General features: G+C 36.8%; 1 pseudogene; it reads left to right on the top strand.

Moving 5' to 3' along the window:
• Positions 1-2,835: 2,835 nt before the first annotated feature.
• On the top strand, positions 2,836-3,783 carry LOC110200583 (olfactory receptor 56A3-like; annotated as a pseudogene).
• Positions 3,784-18,127: the final 14,344 nt, after the last annotated feature.

Here is an 18,127-nt window from a genome sequence, read left to right on the forward strand (position 1 = left end):
CTACACCATCTTCATCTGTAATGCCAATTTCCAGAAAATTATAATGAACCAAACTAGGTAGGAAAGTATGCCGCCACATATATTATTTTAAGAAGTTTAGGGACAAGTAGTGTGAGACTATGTAAATTTATTTTATATGGACTTCCCAGAATATTCTAATGTCATTTTCTAGTTGGTTTATTCTCTTTGTAATTATCTCCTGTGGGAAACAATTTCGTGTCCTAGAGCATGGAGACAAGGGGAATAGAAGGGAAAAAGGCTGAGGAGATACAAAACCAGGAGAGACTCTTATTTGGAGACCAAAAGAGAGGGGAAAATAATTAGGGGTTTGGCTGGTGAACCTTTGAACCCAAGGAGCCATACTCATAGAGGGCTCAGGAAGGCCTAGGAGTCAATTTGCCTTCATCTGAGGTATGGGAAAAGTTTAAGAAGTAGGAGAAATGAAGGCCCTGGTAACATATGGAAAGGTCCACTGACCAGGGCAAAGAGGGAGAAAATCAGCAAGCCAGATCCAAGCTAGATGTATCTTTAACAGAATCTAAAAGATAACACTATGAAGAAAGATGGAAATTATTTTCTCTGATCACAAGTTCCTGTTCTTCTATTTATCCTCAGTTCTAATATTCTTCCTTCACTTATTATTCACTCTCGCTGATCTTGGTGGTACGGGGAAAATAGCAGTAGGCCAAAAGCTGGGAGATCTATATCATAGCCTATACCCTATTAGTATCTAGCTGTCTGACCTTGAGAAAACTCCTAAACTACCCTGGACCTCAGTGCCTTTATCCATAAAGTAGAAGTGTTAAATTAAAATATTTCTGAGGTCTCTTCAGCTCCAAGATTATATGGCCTTTAATTCTTCAATTTCTCTCTAGTTCACCCAGTCTGGTCTGGACTTCCTGCCCTTCCCCCTACCCCAAGGTTAGCCTTGATCAAGTTCTGAGGAAAAATTTAAGAAGAAATAAAAGATAAAAACTCTATAACCATAGCAAAAGGTCCACTGGATCAGATCCAGAAGAAGAGGAATCCTGCAGAAAGGCCCAAATTTCCAGCACTGTAACACAAAAAGCCCAACACAAACAGAAAGGAAATTTAGTATTCAATCTCTTGTCTCCTACTCTTTTCAGAATTGCTGCCCTGATAACTCTTAACCTTGGCTAATTGCTACCATGAAATATCTTTTTTCTTATATTCCAAGGAAATGTTATTTTAGGAAATGATAAAATATTAATAACCAAGTATACTACAAATGCATGCTATTTGTCTAACATTGACTGGGACCTCAATGCTATTATTCCACAGTAATTTTTTATTCTTATTTTATTGGTCTCTATCACATACCAAAAATATTGTTCCAAATGTCTTCTTAATTCCATATATCCCCAACTCAAACTTTCCCCATCACTTAACCATAGTCGAAGTCCTTGCCTTAAACTTTGTTGAGAAGATTGATGTTATATACTATGAATTCCATCATCTCACTTCCTACACACCTCTCAATATTCTCAGCTAACCTCTCAGCCTTCTTCTGAAGGTCAGAACAGGAGGTGGAACTTCTCTTTACAAAGGCAAACTAACCCACATCTATATTTGTTGAAAAGTCCTTTTTTATTCATGCATCCTCCAATGACTTTACACCCTTCATCTCCCTCATACAATTTCAATCCCTTTTCACCGTTTCCTTTTGATCAGCTTTCCCACATTCTAAGGAGTCTCCTTCCTCTAAAAACAAAGCAAAACAAAACACAAAACCTTCCCTTAACCTCACAACCCTCTTATTATCTTTCCCTTCTCCACCTATAGCCAAATTTTAAACAAGAGTATGCTACATTTGCTACTTCTATGTCCTTGCTTCATTCGTCATACCTTAATATCTAGTGTATTCCCACCATTCTTTTGAAACTGATCTATGTGTCAAGGGTGATTAACACATCCTATGACCCTTTTTTCCCTCTTCTATGATGATTCTTCTACACTTGCCACTGTTGACTTTCATTTTCTTCTTGTTATCCTTTTATCCCCTCAACGTCCAAAATACTGAACACTCATTTTTCTCCTTTTTTTCTGACCATTACTTTCTGTGTTTATTGCCTGCAACCTCCTTCCATCACTTAATGGGTGTTCTCTACTATTGATCCTTTCTCATCTTTCTCTATAATTTTCCTAGGTGATTTCGTTCACTTAACTGGCCTCAGCCATCACCCTTACGCAAATGGTTCCCAAATCTATATTCACTCTGAATCTCTCTGGAGTGCTCACATCCAGTATTCTGCACTTCCTGGTAGACATTTCCAAGTGTAGTACTACCATCTCCCCAAATTCAGCATATCCTAAATTGAATACACCTTCTTTCTCCTGAAACCTGGTTCTTTAATTCCTGATAGTAGTAGTGAAGGGAAGAAGAGAGAAAGTAAAAGCTTAATGGGCTAATATGGCCAAGTAAAACTTTTTTTCAGTTGTTGCTTGCTTTGTTTTGATTTTTTATGGGAAACATGGGGAGGGGAGAGAAGAAAAGGAGATACAGAGAGAAAGGCAGAGACAGAGAGAGAGGCAAAGACAGACAGACAGAGAGACACACAGATAGAGAGAGAGAGGAGAAAGAAAAACAGCAAAGTCATAGAGAAGATGGGATCATATGGCTTAAGGTAACAGAGGTAAGAGGGAGCTTCGAATCTAAGAAAAATTATCTTTTCCTGTGAGATTAAAGAAAAGTAGAGAATGAATGGGGACAGTGAGATAAGTAAAAGAAAATGGAGGGGCCTCCCTATTTCACTAAAATATTGTGTTTTCCCATTTTAGACTTAAATGGGAATTTACATTCTCAGAATGTATGCCATGGCACTCACCAGCAACAATTCCTCTACGATTGAGGTCTCTGAGTTCCTCCTGAATTGTTTTGTCAGATCTCCAAGCTTACAACGTTGGCTCTCGCTACCCCTAAGCCTGCTCTTCCTCCTGGTCATGGGGGCAAATGCCATACTTTTAACCACCATCTAGATCGAGTCCTTTCTGTATGAGCCTATGTACTACTTGCTTAGCTTGCTCTCCCTGCTGGACATTGTGCTCTGCCTCACTGTTATCCCTAAAGTGTTGCTCATCTTCTGGTTTGATCTAAGATCCATCAGTTTTTCTGCCTGCTTCCTCCAGGTGTATGTCATGAACTGCTTCTTGGCCATGGAGTCATCTACTTTCCTGGTCATGGCATATGACCGTTATGTAGCCATCTGTCATCCACTGAGATACCCCTCCATAATAACTGATAAATTTGTTGCCAAGGCTGCCATTTTCATAGTGGCCTGAAATTCCCTCCTCACTGTTCTCATTCCTATCCTCTCAGCTAGACTGCACTACTGCCACTCCAATGTCATTGACAATTGTATCTGTGCCAACCTTTCTGTATCTAAGCTTTCCTCTGATGATATTACAGTGAACCATCTTCTTCAATTTGCTGGGGGATGGACACTGCTAGGTTCTGACCTCATCCTCATTTTCCTCTCCTACTCCTTCATTCCTTGGGCTGTGCTGAGGCTTAAGGCTAAGGGGGCTGCAGCCAAGGCCATGAGTACATGTGGCTCCCACTTCATCCTCATCTTCTTCTTCAGCACCATCCTGCTGGTCTTTGTTCTCACTCATGTGGCCAAGAAGATGGTGTCTCCTGATGTGCCCATCCTGCTCAATGTCCTGCACCATGTCATCCCTGCAGCTCTCAATCCCATTGTCTATGGAGTCCAGACCCAGGAGATCAAGCAGGGCATTCTGAAGTTACTGAAGAAGGGTCTATGAAGTGTGGATGAGGGGGGACTTCCTGCTTTCTTGGGGTAGGGTGGCTCAAAGATCAGCAATAGGGAGAGGACTTCAAAGCTGAGAATCAAAATCCCAGGCTTTGCCATCGTTGAACAGCATTAGCTGGCCAGTGGCCTTTCCCATAGTTACTTTAATCTTTCCTCTCTCCTTGTCATCACCCTGAACAAATATACTCTATACAAAGCCTGGGGGTCCTTTATAGTCTCAATAGGAATTCATTCTTGGATTAGCATTTCTTTGCCTTTCACTTTAGTGAAATGTGACCTTATTGTTCCTGGGATAACTGGAATAAGGCTAAATGAAGGGAATGAATATTTCCAAAGGATGATGGGCATAGCCCTCTAGAATGTAGTGTAATGAAATGAAATGGAGGGACCAGAGCAAGAAATTAGAGGTGGGCTATAAGAAATTAGCTTCTGTAATTAATGCTTGCACTTGCTCACTTAATATGGAACCATCCCATCCTTTTTTCTCCAAATTATCTCTCCAGGTATTGCCCTGTGTTCTGCTCATGGATTTAAACTATCAGAAAAGAAAACACAGCCCATTCTTAATTCTTCCATATGTGTCACAATAGCCTAAAGGAAGGACTTAGTGAAGTCCCTACCATTACTCCAGTCAAGACTTGATTTCCATGTGTTCCATTCCATATAAATTTTGCATCTTGTGCTAATATAAACAGAGTGTGGGAATGGAAGGAATATGACTGATTAGACAAAAAAGCATGAGACCTCCAAGGAACACAAAAGGGAAAGGAAAATGAAGTTTAGACATCAAAGTAAGAGGCTAAGAACAGAGTCATATAGAAGCAAGAATCAGGAGGAGGGGGAAAACAGAATTAGGAGTTGTTGTCATGCACAATTTATAATGAAATGCAGACCAAAATTCTCCTAACTTTTGATCCTGTTTTCTTTCTTTTGTACTTTCTTTTCTTCATTTTAAAAGTGTAGTTTTGGTCACTATCAATAGTTTTGTCTTTGCTGATTTCCCTTTGCATCACCTTTCTCTTTATCTATTTCTTTGTAGAATTCTTATCCATTATTCATATAGTCCTGTAATATTCCATCACATTAAGTATATATATACATACCCATTCTTCACTGGTATGACACAGATGTTTTGCATTTTTTATTCTTATCGTTAAAGAAGATCTGAATGTTTTGTGTAGGTGTGTTCATTTTCACGGATATATACATATATATGCATACATATTATTACATAGAGTCTTACCAGTGGAATTGATGAATTGAAAGAAATAGGTTTTTTAACTCTTATTTTGCATTGTGATATTATTCTCTATAATATTAACATCTCTCTGCAATTCCACCAACAGTGTATCAGAGTGCTTGTTTCCCCATAACCCTGACAACATTGGTTCTCATAAATTTTTACTTTTTAAAAATATTCTAGAGAGTATAAGCAGTATCTGAATATTGTCCTGATTTGTATGTATATCATCATTAAGAAATTTGAATGTAGTCTCCTAGGATCATAGATTTAGAGTTACAAGTTCCTCAGAGGCCAACTAGTCCAGTCTCTTCATTTTGCAGAAGCATTTTTTTCAGACGATTTTTAGCAGTTTGTATTTCCTCCTTTGTAAATTGTCTATTCATGCTCTTTGACCATTGTTCTGTTGTACAGTCTGTATTATTAATCTTGTAGATGTGTTTTGATTCCTTATAGGTCTTGGATGCTAGGCATTGTCTGATGTATTTACTGCAAATGTTTTCCCATGTGTGATTTTAAAAATCATTTCTAAAGTTGTTTTCATATATAAAGCCATGCTCCTTTTAAAAAGTAATTATGCTGTGAATTGATAGAAAAGACAATTTTATAGCAACCACTGGGGAAAATACACACACACACACACACACACACACACACACACACAAATATACATACATAAACATGCACACAGAGTTGGATACAGAAATAAATTTCACTAAAAAAAGAAATAGGAAAAGGGAAGAAGAGAGATTGGGAAATAATAGAAAGGCTAGATTAAGGAGGGATTGGTACTAATCAGAGGAAACTCTATCTAAATACGTACAAAAATATTTATAGCAGCTCTTTTTTTTGTGGTGGTAAAGAATTGGATTCTGAAGGGGTGTTCAGCGATTAGGGAAGGGTCAGGAAAGTTATAGTATATAAAGGTGATGGAATACTGTTCTGCTGTAAGAAATGATGAAGGTGAGGTTTCAGGGAAAACTGAGAAGTCTTGTATGAACTGCTGCAGAGTGAAATAAGCAGAAACAGGAGGACAATTTACATAATGACAACAATATTGTAAAGACAAACAACTTTGAAAGACTCAGGGTTCTGATCACTTTATTGACTGACCATGATTCCAGGGGACTAATGAACATTCTGTCCTACCTCCTTATAGAAAGGTGAAGAACTCAGAGGGCAGAGTGAGAATTTTTTTTTGACATATCCAATGCAGAAATTTGTTTTGCTTGTTTATACATGGTTTGTAACAGGAATTTTTTTTCTTTCTTCAGTGTGGAAGGGGTGGGAAAGAAGGAATTTTGCTCACTGAAAAAAATATATTTTTTAAAGGACAAGAGCAATGACAAAGACACTAAGAGAAGGTAGGATAGAGACAGAGACCAAAACACAGAAAGAGACACTACTGGTCAGGAAAGAAGGAGTGGAGAAATAAAGACAGGAACAAACAGTAAGTTTCTAAGGAGGGAGAAAAAAGACAACAAGGCAATAAATCAATAAAATTAGAAGGGATGATGAGTAACAAGACACTTTTGTTATTGTCCTGTTGCTTCAGTTCTATGTGACTCTTCATGACTCCATTTGGGATTGTCTTGGCAAAAATACTAGAGTAGTTTGACATTTCCTTCTCTAGCTCATTTTGCATATGAGGAACTGAGGCAAACAAGGTTAAGTGACTCACCCAGAGTCACATAGCTGGTAAGTGTCTGAGACCAGATTGGAACTAACAAAGATGAGTCTGCCTGACTCCAGGGTCAGGCACTCTATTCACTGCACCACCTAGCTGGTGATAATACATAACTCTAAATAGATATTGAAAGACAATTTAACCAACACTTGATACAAAGAAAAACCTGGTGTATTTCCAAGAGATCATGGAACCGCAGAAGGTTGTTTCCAAATAATTCAAGAAAGAAATCAGAAGCTTGAGAAAAGTTGTATGGGAGCAAATAACAGATTTTGTGGCATGCACAGCAGAAATACTTAGCACAAGAGAAAAACTTGAATTCATAGTGGCAATCTCTCTAAACAAATGTATAACCAACCAAAATCCATACCCCAATAGACAAATGGTGAAAGGATATAAACAGCACTTCTCGAAAGAAGAATCGCAAGATATCAACAAACTTAAAAGAATGCTCCAAATTACTAATAATAAGAAAAATACAAGTCAAAATAACTCATAAGTTCCACCTCGGATATAACAAATTGACAAGGACAGAAGAAGGGAATAATGAATGTTGGAGGATTCTGGAACCATAGGCACATTAATGCACTATAGTTTGAATTGGGCATTTATCCAATCCTTACTGGAAACAAATCATTATTATGCCAAGGGAAAAGCAAACTGCTCATACTGTCAAGATAAAGTATTATCTATGTCTTGGCAAGGCTAACACTTACCAATAAAAGAAGTCAACGATCCCACAGTGATCAAAGATCCATCCATACAATCAAAGCATCCTTTTCTATAGTCTGCTTGTATGAATTCATTTCAAAATGTCAACCAGTGCCAACTAAACTAAAATGGTGATTGGTCCATAATTATGCTGACTAGCAAAAAGGCCTATGGTAACAGGGACACAGTTAGTCAACATCCTTGGAAAGTCCCTAACTCCACACTCTCTTGTATGATAGAAACCCAGTGCTAAGAAAAAACATCCCATGACCAGGTTGAATCATCTTCCATTCATCATCTTTATCTTGTTCAAGAGGCAGGCTCACTCAAAGTGATATGCATAGTCTCGAGTATCATATTACCAAGGCCCATAAAAAATAATTATAAATCTAAGCCTTTAGAAATTGCTTATAATAGTTATTGCTGTGATTAATAAAATTCTTTACTAACCAATAAACAATCAATTTCACAAATTCTCCTCTTTGATACTTGAAAGGCCTGCCTTTTATGGATCACAGATAAAGTTGATGTATTGAGAACGTCTGACGGGAGCAGTTCCCATCAGAAAGATCACATAAATGAAAATGTGTTGGCACATAAAAGCAAGGGAGAAAATGAGCACAATCTTCTACATTACCTAATGATTAGCTTATCTATAAAAGTATGTAATAAGAATATAGTATAATTGATTAATAATCATCTCATGGCCCACTAATGAAATTATCAAATTCTTTCATTTGATCCAAAGCCTACTTAAGTAAGTATCCCAGTGCATTAGTTTGGGCCTGATAGGAGTGATAGAACTCACACAGAGCCTTTGTCAAATCTTTACCTCTGAAGACAACCTTGAATATAACAGTGGACTCACTTAGAGCCTTAAAGTACCTTCTCAACCTACTACATTTCATAGGGGACATACCTAACTAATGACATCTTCATAGTCAATAAGCTGAACATCTTCTAGTAAGTAAAGTGATTTGACAATCATTCTGATATTTATAAGTAGGAGGAGGAGGATTCCCATTACATGCCATTCTTTTAAAGAAGATTTCACAACTCATACAAGCAATGACCCCATAACAATAGCCCATAGCCACAGCCCCACATATTTAGCAATAGCAGTTCATCAGTGGAAAAAAAGGTGCTGGAGCAAGGGAGTCTTCTCAGTGACCAGGCTTCATTCAAGTTAGAGACAGCCACTGAAGATGAGATAAAATTGTTGACAAAATTATAGCCTTTGAGGGAGTTTCTGTGGGTGGGCAGGAGGTTTCAAGTAAAAATACAGATTTGTAGACCAAAACATCCACAGCAATGAAGACATTCAAAAGAACAATAAGATTACAGCATCCAAACAAAGCTGATCATTAATTCACTCAAATCAATTTTAACCCGAAGTTGGAATATAAACCAGTGCAGCAGTTAATATACAGCAAGGGACAACAATCAGGATAATTAAAACCACAGATCCCCTTTTTACCAAAGTCAAGAGAATACCTCCCCACTGGAACCAAGAAGAAACCCAGGAAAACTAAGAAGAGGGATCCCACCAGGAACGCTCACTTCAAGATAACATGGATTTCATTAGTGATAAGCTGTATATCTACTGGATATCCACTAGAGTTTATGGACATTTGCAATATTTCCTGATTTGTTTATGTAAGTACAAGTTTGATTGATCATAGCACGATCCCTTCTAGGAGCTGCACTGAGGATATTTAATACTAAGCAGTTTTGCAATACTGCTGCAGCCAAGGAATTCATCTACACTTGTAAGGAAGAAATAGCACTAGAGTCAGAGAAATAGTATATGCTGCGTCTCAAGCTAATTTCTCAATTTTTGCTAAAAGATTTCTAATTGTCTAATGGTGAGGACAACTCCAATAAATGGAAACGTGTATCAGAAAAATCTCTCTATAGGAAGAATCCTTTATAAGGTTCGGATATGTAATGTCATCTGATCTTTTACTTTAGGAATGCCGCCATGCTCCCAAAATCCTGACAGACTTTCTTTCTATAAATAGAGTGATTGTAAACTGAAACAGGAGATGCTAGATAGGCAACATCACAAATTCCATGCCATCTAGGAGGAAGAGTGGAATAGGCAGACCAATTATAGACAAAAACTTGCCTTGGTGAAATTAAGCCCCAAGAATGTTCTGGGAACAGTTTTCAGGTGGCTGTGACAGAACAGAGATTACAACTTATGTGATTAACCTTGGAACCAACAAATGAGGTATCAAAGAATGGCAGTGTAAGATTACATTAAGCAACATCACCCATATTCACTACTCCAGTAATAAAAGTCTTAGTCTTGTTTATACAGATGTTAAAAGTAGGTAAAGGTGACCTAAGTAGGAGCAAAGAAATACTTTCCTTAATGGAAGTATTAGGAGATGCTGCTTCCCTGATTTGGGCAAAACTGAGAAAATAATATTTCACATGCATTTGAGGTGAAGGGACAGCCAAACTCCAAGTTGAATTCAATATGCTATTCATGATTTCACAGGTGGCAAAAATAAAAGGTGCAAAAGGCACATGAAATGAAGTATTACCTCCTGAAGACTCAATTGGAAGCATGGTATCATTAACCTTAACCAGGATAGGTATCCATGAAACAGGCTTATTATGATAAAGCTAATGATAAAACCAGCAGCCATGGGACCTGATGATTCCAGCCTTCTACAGGCTGTATCCCACCTTACTGTGAAGCCTAACTATTGCATTATCATTCTGATGCACCAATGAGGAAACAATTAGAAGTAACATTGCCAAGACTAAATCAAGTATCTAACAAATCAAACCTAACAAGAGTTAGAATGCCAAATGATTTGCTTATGTAGTCCAGCTTCAGTTGTGTGCTCTTCTAATGAACTAGATTCAGAGGATGAACTAGATTGCCATTTTACTTCAGTCATTTCAAGAAAACATTCATCCTTCTCTTTGTCTAAGTGCATTTCTTCAATTTTAGAGAAAGACCTTTAGTTCCTCTTTCTAAGGAGAGTTCAGAATTAGGGGTCTCATTTACAATCCAATTTCCAAATTTTTTTTTAGAATTGGCACTTTTAGAATTAGACTGGCAGGGTCTAGAATCCTTGTTTCGTACACATATCCAATTCCATTCCATATAACCAATAATAGATTCCAATCAAAGTTAGCACAATAACAACTACAAATGGTAGTATCAGAACCCATGTATGAGAAGGGCATTCCTTCTGATTTGTTAGAAACAGACAAAATGATAAATAAAAACTTTTATTTATAGGTAATGAAGGATACTGACTTCTTGGGGATTCAGTGGTCAGATTTATCAGAGCTGCAGAGGTTAAATTCATCAGAGCTGTAACAGTAATATTTACTAAGGTGGATTGATCTCCATAAGGAGTGGCAGCATTAACACACTCTGTCGAGAGGGTAGAAAAAGCATCAGGGACAAAAGACTTAAGGAGAGACATCTGCCATGATGGAAGAGAAGTATCTTCTCCAAACAACGATGTGTACACTAGGGGAAAACGTTTTACTTTTATAGGAGGATGTCCAAAAAGCATTTCATAAGTAGATATATGTAAAACATATAAGTAGATACCCCTTGGTCTATTTCACAGATAGAACAAGGCAAGGGGAAGGACATCAGTCACTTAAGATGGGTTTTGGAACACAGTTTACCAATCAGGGATTTCAAGACTTTATTCATGCATTCAACTTGACCAGAGCTCTGGGGATGATTAGGTGTTAGAAATTAAGGAGAAATCCCTAAAGTGGAATAATTGAGAGAGAACAGAACCTGCAAAATGAAAGCTAGGGCCAGGAACTATCTGAGCAGAGGGACCATATCTAGGTATTATGTTTTTAAGAAACATCTTGCTACAGAGGCAGCTGTGGCCTTAAATCCAGGAAATGCCTCCATTCAGCAAATAAATTGATCAACAATTACAAGACAAACTCAATAATGACCTGCTTTAGGCATGTTAATAAAGTCAATCTGTAAATGTTCAAAAGGAACATAAAATAAGGGGTGAACACAAAAGCCATATTTCTAAAAGAGTGTTGGTTAAGAGATAGACAGGTAGGGCATGCTGCATAAATTTAGGATGCAACAGAAGTGACACCTGGAGCAACCCATCCCCTTTATATGGTGTCTACAATTCCCTGTGTGCCATAATGGCCTCTTTTATATAAAAAAGATATACCTGGTGATAGAAATTCCGAGAAGGAGTAGTTTAAATTTTTAGTCACCCAGACCACAGAGACCTTACATGGCCTTTTCCATTTTTTAAAATCTATTTTAATTTAACAGCAATCACTTCCATATGGTTCTGAGTTTTAATTTTTTCTCCCTTTCCCTCCCCAAGATGGTACACAATCTGCTATAGCTATCCATATACATTCTTATTAAACATATTTTCATATTAGTCATGTTGTAGGGAAGAATTAGAACCAGTAGAAGGAACCACAAGAAAGAGGTAACAAACAAAACAGAAGAAAAAAATAGCAAATAGCCTGCTTCAATCTGCATTCAAACTCCATAGTTCTTTCTTTAGATTGGGATAGCATTTCCCATTATAAGTCTTTTGGAGATGTCTTAGATCCTCGCATTGCTGAGAAAGGCTAAGTCTATCAACATCAGTCATTGCACAACATGGCTGTAACTGTGTACAATGTTCTCCTGGTTCTGCTCACTTCACTCAGCATTAGTCCACACTTGTCTTTCCAGGTTTTTCTGAAGTCCACATGCTCATTACTTCTTATAGCACAACATTCCATTACGTTCATATACCACAACTTGTTCAGTCATTCTCCAGTTGATGGGCATCCCCTCAATTTCCAATTCTTTGCCACCACAGAAGGAGCTGCTATAAATATTTTTATACATGTGGGTCCTTTTCTCATTTTTATGCTCTCTTTGGGATACAGCCCTAAAAGTCCTATTGCAGGGTCAAAGGGTATGCATATTTTTATAGCCCTTGGGGCATAGTTCCAAATTGCTCTCCAAAATGGTCGGATCATTTCACAACTCCACCAACATGCATTAGTGTTCCAATTTTCTCACATCTTCTCCAACATTTATCACATTCCTGTTTTGTCATGTTGGTCAATCTGATAGGTGTGATCTGGTACCTCAGAGATGTTTTGATTTGCATTTTTCTAAATAATGATTTAGAGCATCTTTTCATATGACTATAGATGGCTTTAATTTCTTCATCTGAGAACTGCCTGTTGATATCCTTTGACCATTTATCAATAGGGGAATGACTTGTATTCTTATAAATTTGACTTAATTCTCTATTTATTTTAGAAATGAGACCCTTATCAGAGAGACTGGTTGTAAAAATTCTTTTCCAATTTTCTACCTTCCTTCTAATCTTAGTTGCATTGACTTTTTTTGTGCAAAAACTTTTCAATTTAATGTAATCAAAATTATCCATTTTGCAATGTTCTCTATCTCCAGTTTGGTCATAAATTCTTCTGTTCTCCATAAATCAGACAGGTAAACTATTCCTTGCTATCCCAGTTTGCCTATAGTATCAGCCTTTATATCTAAATCATGAACCCATTTTGACTTTATTTTGGTATATGCTGTGAGATTTTGGTCTATTCCTAGTTTCTGCCATATTCTTTTCCAGTTTTCCCAGAAGTTTTGTCAAATAGTGAGTTCTTATCCCAGAAGCTGGAATCTTTCAGTTTATCAAATAGTAGATTCCTATTGTCATTGACTACTGTGTCTTGCATATTTAACCTATTCCACTGATCCACCACTCTATTTCTTAGCCAGTACCAAGCAGTTTTGATAATTCCTGCTTTATAATACAATTTAAGATCTGGAATTGCTAGGCCACCTTCCCCTGCATTTCTTTTCATTAGCTCCTTTGATATTCTGGACCTTTTGTTATTCCAAATTAATCTTATTATTTTTTATAGCTTTATAAAATAAGTTTGGGTAGTTTGATTGCTATAGCATTGAATAAGTAAATTAGCTTAGGCAGAATTGTAATTTTTATTGTATTAGCTTGGCCTACCCATGAGCAACTGATATTTTTCCAGTTATTTAGATCTGACTTTATTTGCGTGAAAAGTGTTTTGTAATTGTGTTCATATCATACTGGGCTTGTTTGAGTAGGCAGACTCCTAAATAATTTATAATGTCTACAATAACTTTAAATGGAATTTCTCTTTCTATCTCTTGCTGTTGGGCTTTATTAATAACATATAGAAATGTCAATGATTTATGTGGGTTTATTTTATAGCCTGCAACTTTGCTAAAGTTGTTTATTATTTCAAGTAGTTTTTTATTTGATTCTCTAAGATTCTCTAAGTATATCATCATGTCCTCTGCAAAGAGTGATAACTTTGTTTCTTCTTTGCTTATTTAAATACTTTCGATTTCTTTTTCTTCTCTTATTGCTAAAGCTGACATTTCCAGTATGATATTGAACAACAGTGGTGATAATGGACATCCATTTTCCACCCTCGATCTCATTAGAAATGCTTCTGCTTTATCCCCATTACATATAATGCTTGCCGAAGGTTTTAGGTAGATGCTACTTATTATTTTAAGGAAAACTCAAGTTATTCCTATGCTCTTTGGTGTTTTTAATAGGAATGGGTGTTGTATTTCTTTCAAAAGCTTTATTTTTTGCATCTGTTGAGATGATCATGTGGTGTCTGTTGGCTTTGGTGTTGATATGATCAATTATGCTGATAGTTTTCTTAATATTGAACCAGCTGTGCATTCCTGATATAAATCCTATCTGGTCGTAGTATATTTGCTAATATTTTATTTAAAATTTTTGCATCTATATTCATTAGGGAAATTGGTCTATAATTTTCTTTCTCTGTTTTGACTCTTCCCAGTTTAGGTATCAGCACCATATTTGTATCATAAAGAGAATTTGGTTAAGACTCCTTCTTCGCCTATTTTCCAAAATAATCTATATTGGAATTAATTGTTCTTTAAAGGTTTGATAGAATTCACTTGTAAATCCATCTGGCCCTGGAGATTTTTTCTGGGGAGTTCATCAATGGCTTGTTCAATTTCTTTTTCTGAGATGGGATTATTTAAGCATTTTACTCCCTCTTCTGTTAATCTGGGCAATTTATATTTTTGTAAATATTCATCTATTTCACTAAGATTGTGAAATTTATTGGGCTAAATAGTTCATAATTATTGTTTCAATTTCCTCTTCATTAGTGATGGGTTCACCTTTTTCATTTTTGATACTGGTAATTTGGTTTTTTCCTTTCTTTTCTTTTTAAATTAAATTGACCAAAGGTTTATCTATTTTATTGTTTTTTTTCATAAAACCAGCTCTTACTTCTATTTATTAGTTCAATAGTTTTCTTAATTTCGATTTTATTAATCTCTCCTTTGGTTTTCAGTATTTCTAATTTGGTATTTAATTAAGGATTTTTAATTTGTTCTTTTTCTATTTTTTTAGTTGCATGCTCAATTCACTGCACTCCACTTTTTCTATTTTATTCATGTAAGCATTTAGAGATATAAAACTTCCCCTAAGAATTGCTTTTGCTGCTCCCACAAGTTTTTGTATGTTGTCTCCTTATTGTCTCTCTCTTGAATGAAGTTATTGATGGTTTCTATGATTTGTCATTTGATCCATTCATTCTTTAGGATTAGAATTATTTAATGTCCAATTAATTTTTAGTCTATCTTTCCATGACCCTTTATTACATATAATTTTTTTATTGCATCATGATCTGAAAAAGATGCATTTAATATTTTTGTCTTTCCACATTGGATTGTGAGGTTTTTATGACCTAGTACATGGTCAATTTTTGTGTATGTGCTATGTACTGCTGAGAAAAAAGTATATTTCATTCTATCCCCATTCAATTTTCTCCAGAGGTCTACCATATCTAACTTTTTTAAATTCTATGTAACTCCTTAAATTCTTTCTTGTTTATTTTGTGGTTAGATTTCTCTAGTTCAGTGAGGGGGAGGTTGAGGTCCCCACTAGTATAGTTTTGCTGTCTATTTCTTCCTGTAACTTCTTGAACTTCTTTAAGAATTTGGGATGTTATACCACTTGGTGCATATATGTTTAGTAATGATATTACTTCATTGTCTATGGTGCCTTTTAGCAGGATGTAGTTTCCTTCCTTATCTCTTTTAATAAGATCTATTTTTGCTTTTGCTTTTTCTGAAATCAGGATTGCTACCCCTGCTTTTTTTTTTACTTCAGTTGAAGCATAATATATTCTACTCCAGACTTTTACCTTTACCCTGTGTGTGTCCCCCTGTTTCAAATGTGTTTCCTGTAAACAACATATTGTAGGATTATGTTTTTTAATCCATTCTGCTATCTCCTTCCATTTTATGGGAGAGTTCATCCCATCTACATTCACAGTTGTGATTACTGTCTGTGTCTTTCTTTACATCCTATTTCCCCCATTTATGCTTTTCTTTCTCCTTTCTCCCTTTCCCTCCTCACTAGTGTTTTGCTTTTGACCACCACCTCCCTCAGTCCAGTCTCCCTTCTATTATCCCTCTTCTTTTTCTTTCTCCTTTTCCCTCCTACTGCCTATAGGGTAAGTTAGATTTCTATACCTAACTGATTATGTTATGTTCTCCTTGAGCCAAATCTGATGAGAGTAAGATTCATCTCCCTCCCTTCTTTCCCTCTGCTGTAATAGGTTTTTGTGCTTTTTCTTGTAACATAATTTACCCTTGTCTGTCTCCTCCTTTTTTTTCCTCCCAGTACATTAATTAGATCAGATTAATCCACTTACTTAGATCCATTTAACCCATTTAATTAGAATTTTTTTTTCATTACATGAAAGTCAGCTTATACCCATCCCCTCTATGTATACCCCTCTAAAATGGTGTAATAACAATACAGTTCTCAAGACTTACAAGTGTCATCTTCCCTTGTAGGGATGTAAACAGTTTGCCTTTATTAATAACATATTATCATATTTTTCTGTCCTGTTTACCTTTTTGTGTCTCTCTTGAGTCTTGTATTTGAAGATCAAATTTTCTGTTGAGCTCTGGTCTTTTTAATCAGGAAGGTTTGGAAGTCCCCTATTTCGTTGAATGTTTATATCCTCCCCTGAAAGATTATGCTCATTTTCACTGAATAGTTGATCCTTGGTTGTAATCCAAGATCCTTTGCCTTACTGAATATCGTGTTTCACACCTTACAACCTTTTAATGTAGAAGCTGCAAGGTCTTGCATAATCCTGACCGTGGTTCCATGATATTGAAATTGTTTCTTTCTGGCTGCTTGCAGTATTTTCTCTTTGACCTGGTAATTTTGGAATTTGACTACTATATTCCTAGGCATTTCCAATTTGGGATCTCTTTCAGAAGGTGATCAGTGGATTCTTTGTATGACTATTTTTCTATCTGGTTCTAGGACCTCAGGGCAGTTTTCCTTGATGATTTCCTGAAAGATGCTGTCTAGGCTCTTTTTGCAATGTGGTTTTCAGTTAGACCAATAATTTTAAAATTGTCTCTCCTGATCTATTTTCCAGGTCAGATGTTTTATGTTTTCATCTATTTTTTCATTCTTTTCTTTCTGTTTGACTGATTTTTGCTCTCTCACAGACTCATTAGCTTCCATTTACCCAATTCTAATTTTTAACAAATTGTTTTCTTCTATTAGATTTTGTACCTCCTTCTCCATTTGGCCCATTTCACTTTTTAAGGAGTTCTCCTCAGTGAGTTTTTGTGCCTCCTTTTCTGTTTGTCCAATTCTGCTTTTTAAGGAGTTATTTTCTTCAGTGTACTTTTTTCCAGTTGGTCAATTGTATTTTTTTTGGAGGACTTGTTTTCTTCAATGTACTTTTTTCCAGTTGGCCAATTGTATTTTTTAAGGACTTGTTTTCTACAGTTAATTTTTGTCCTCCCTTTTTCAAGCTATTGACTCTCTCTTGCATGCCTCTCATTTCTTTTCCCAATTTTTCTTCTATCTCTCTTATTTAACTTTTAAAATCCTTCTTGAGTTCATCCAAGAGGGATTTTTGGGTTTCAGACCAGTTCATATTCCCTTTTGAGGTTTCAGATGTGGGTTTGTCGACAATGTTGTCCTCTTCAGAATTTCTGCCTTGATCTTCATTATCCCCATAATAGGAATCTATGGTACATTTCTGTTTGCTCATGGTGTTTGCTTATTTCCTGGTCTTTAAAAAAATTGAACTCTCCTGCTGGGGAGCATGGGGCACTGACACAAGCTTTGTGTGTTTGGAGCCCAGGGTCTGGTCACTGGCTTTGTGTGCTGGGGCCTCAGATGCTGGCAGTTGGAGGTTGTAGGGTTCTGGCAGCTTACCTAGTGTTAGGCTGGAATCAGCAACACTGTAGCTCTAGGGGTGGAGTGGGTAGTCTGGCCCCTGGAGGTTGCCTGCTCACCCAGGCCTTTTGCTTTCTTCAGCTCCTTGAAGATGGATGTTTCACTGTTGCAGGATGTTTCTCCATCTCGGGCTTTCCCTCTTGGAGTTGTGCTTCTCAGAGTTTTGCTGAGGCACCAGGAGACTTGGCTGCCAGAGAACACCATGGCACGTGATGGTTTTCCAAGCTGATTTCACTGATTCCCCTGCCTGTACTGAGACACTCAGAAGTCCTGGTGGGTTCAGAATCTCCCCCCGGTATGCTGAGGTGGGGCTTTCTGCTAGCTTACTGGGATGCCTCCCATTCTATACTGCTCCCCTTCCCCCAGAGCAAGAGAGGCCCTTCCTGTTAATCCCTCA

This window comes from Phascolarctos cinereus, unplaced genomic scaffold (genome assembly GCF_003287225.1).
Source record: "Phascolarctos cinereus isolate Bilbo 61053 unplaced genomic scaffold, phaCin_HiC Scaffold_726;HRSCAF=1367, whole genome shotgun sequence".
NCBI lineage: Eukaryota > Metazoa > Chordata > Mammalia > Diprotodontia > Phascolarctidae > Phascolarctos > Phascolarctos cinereus.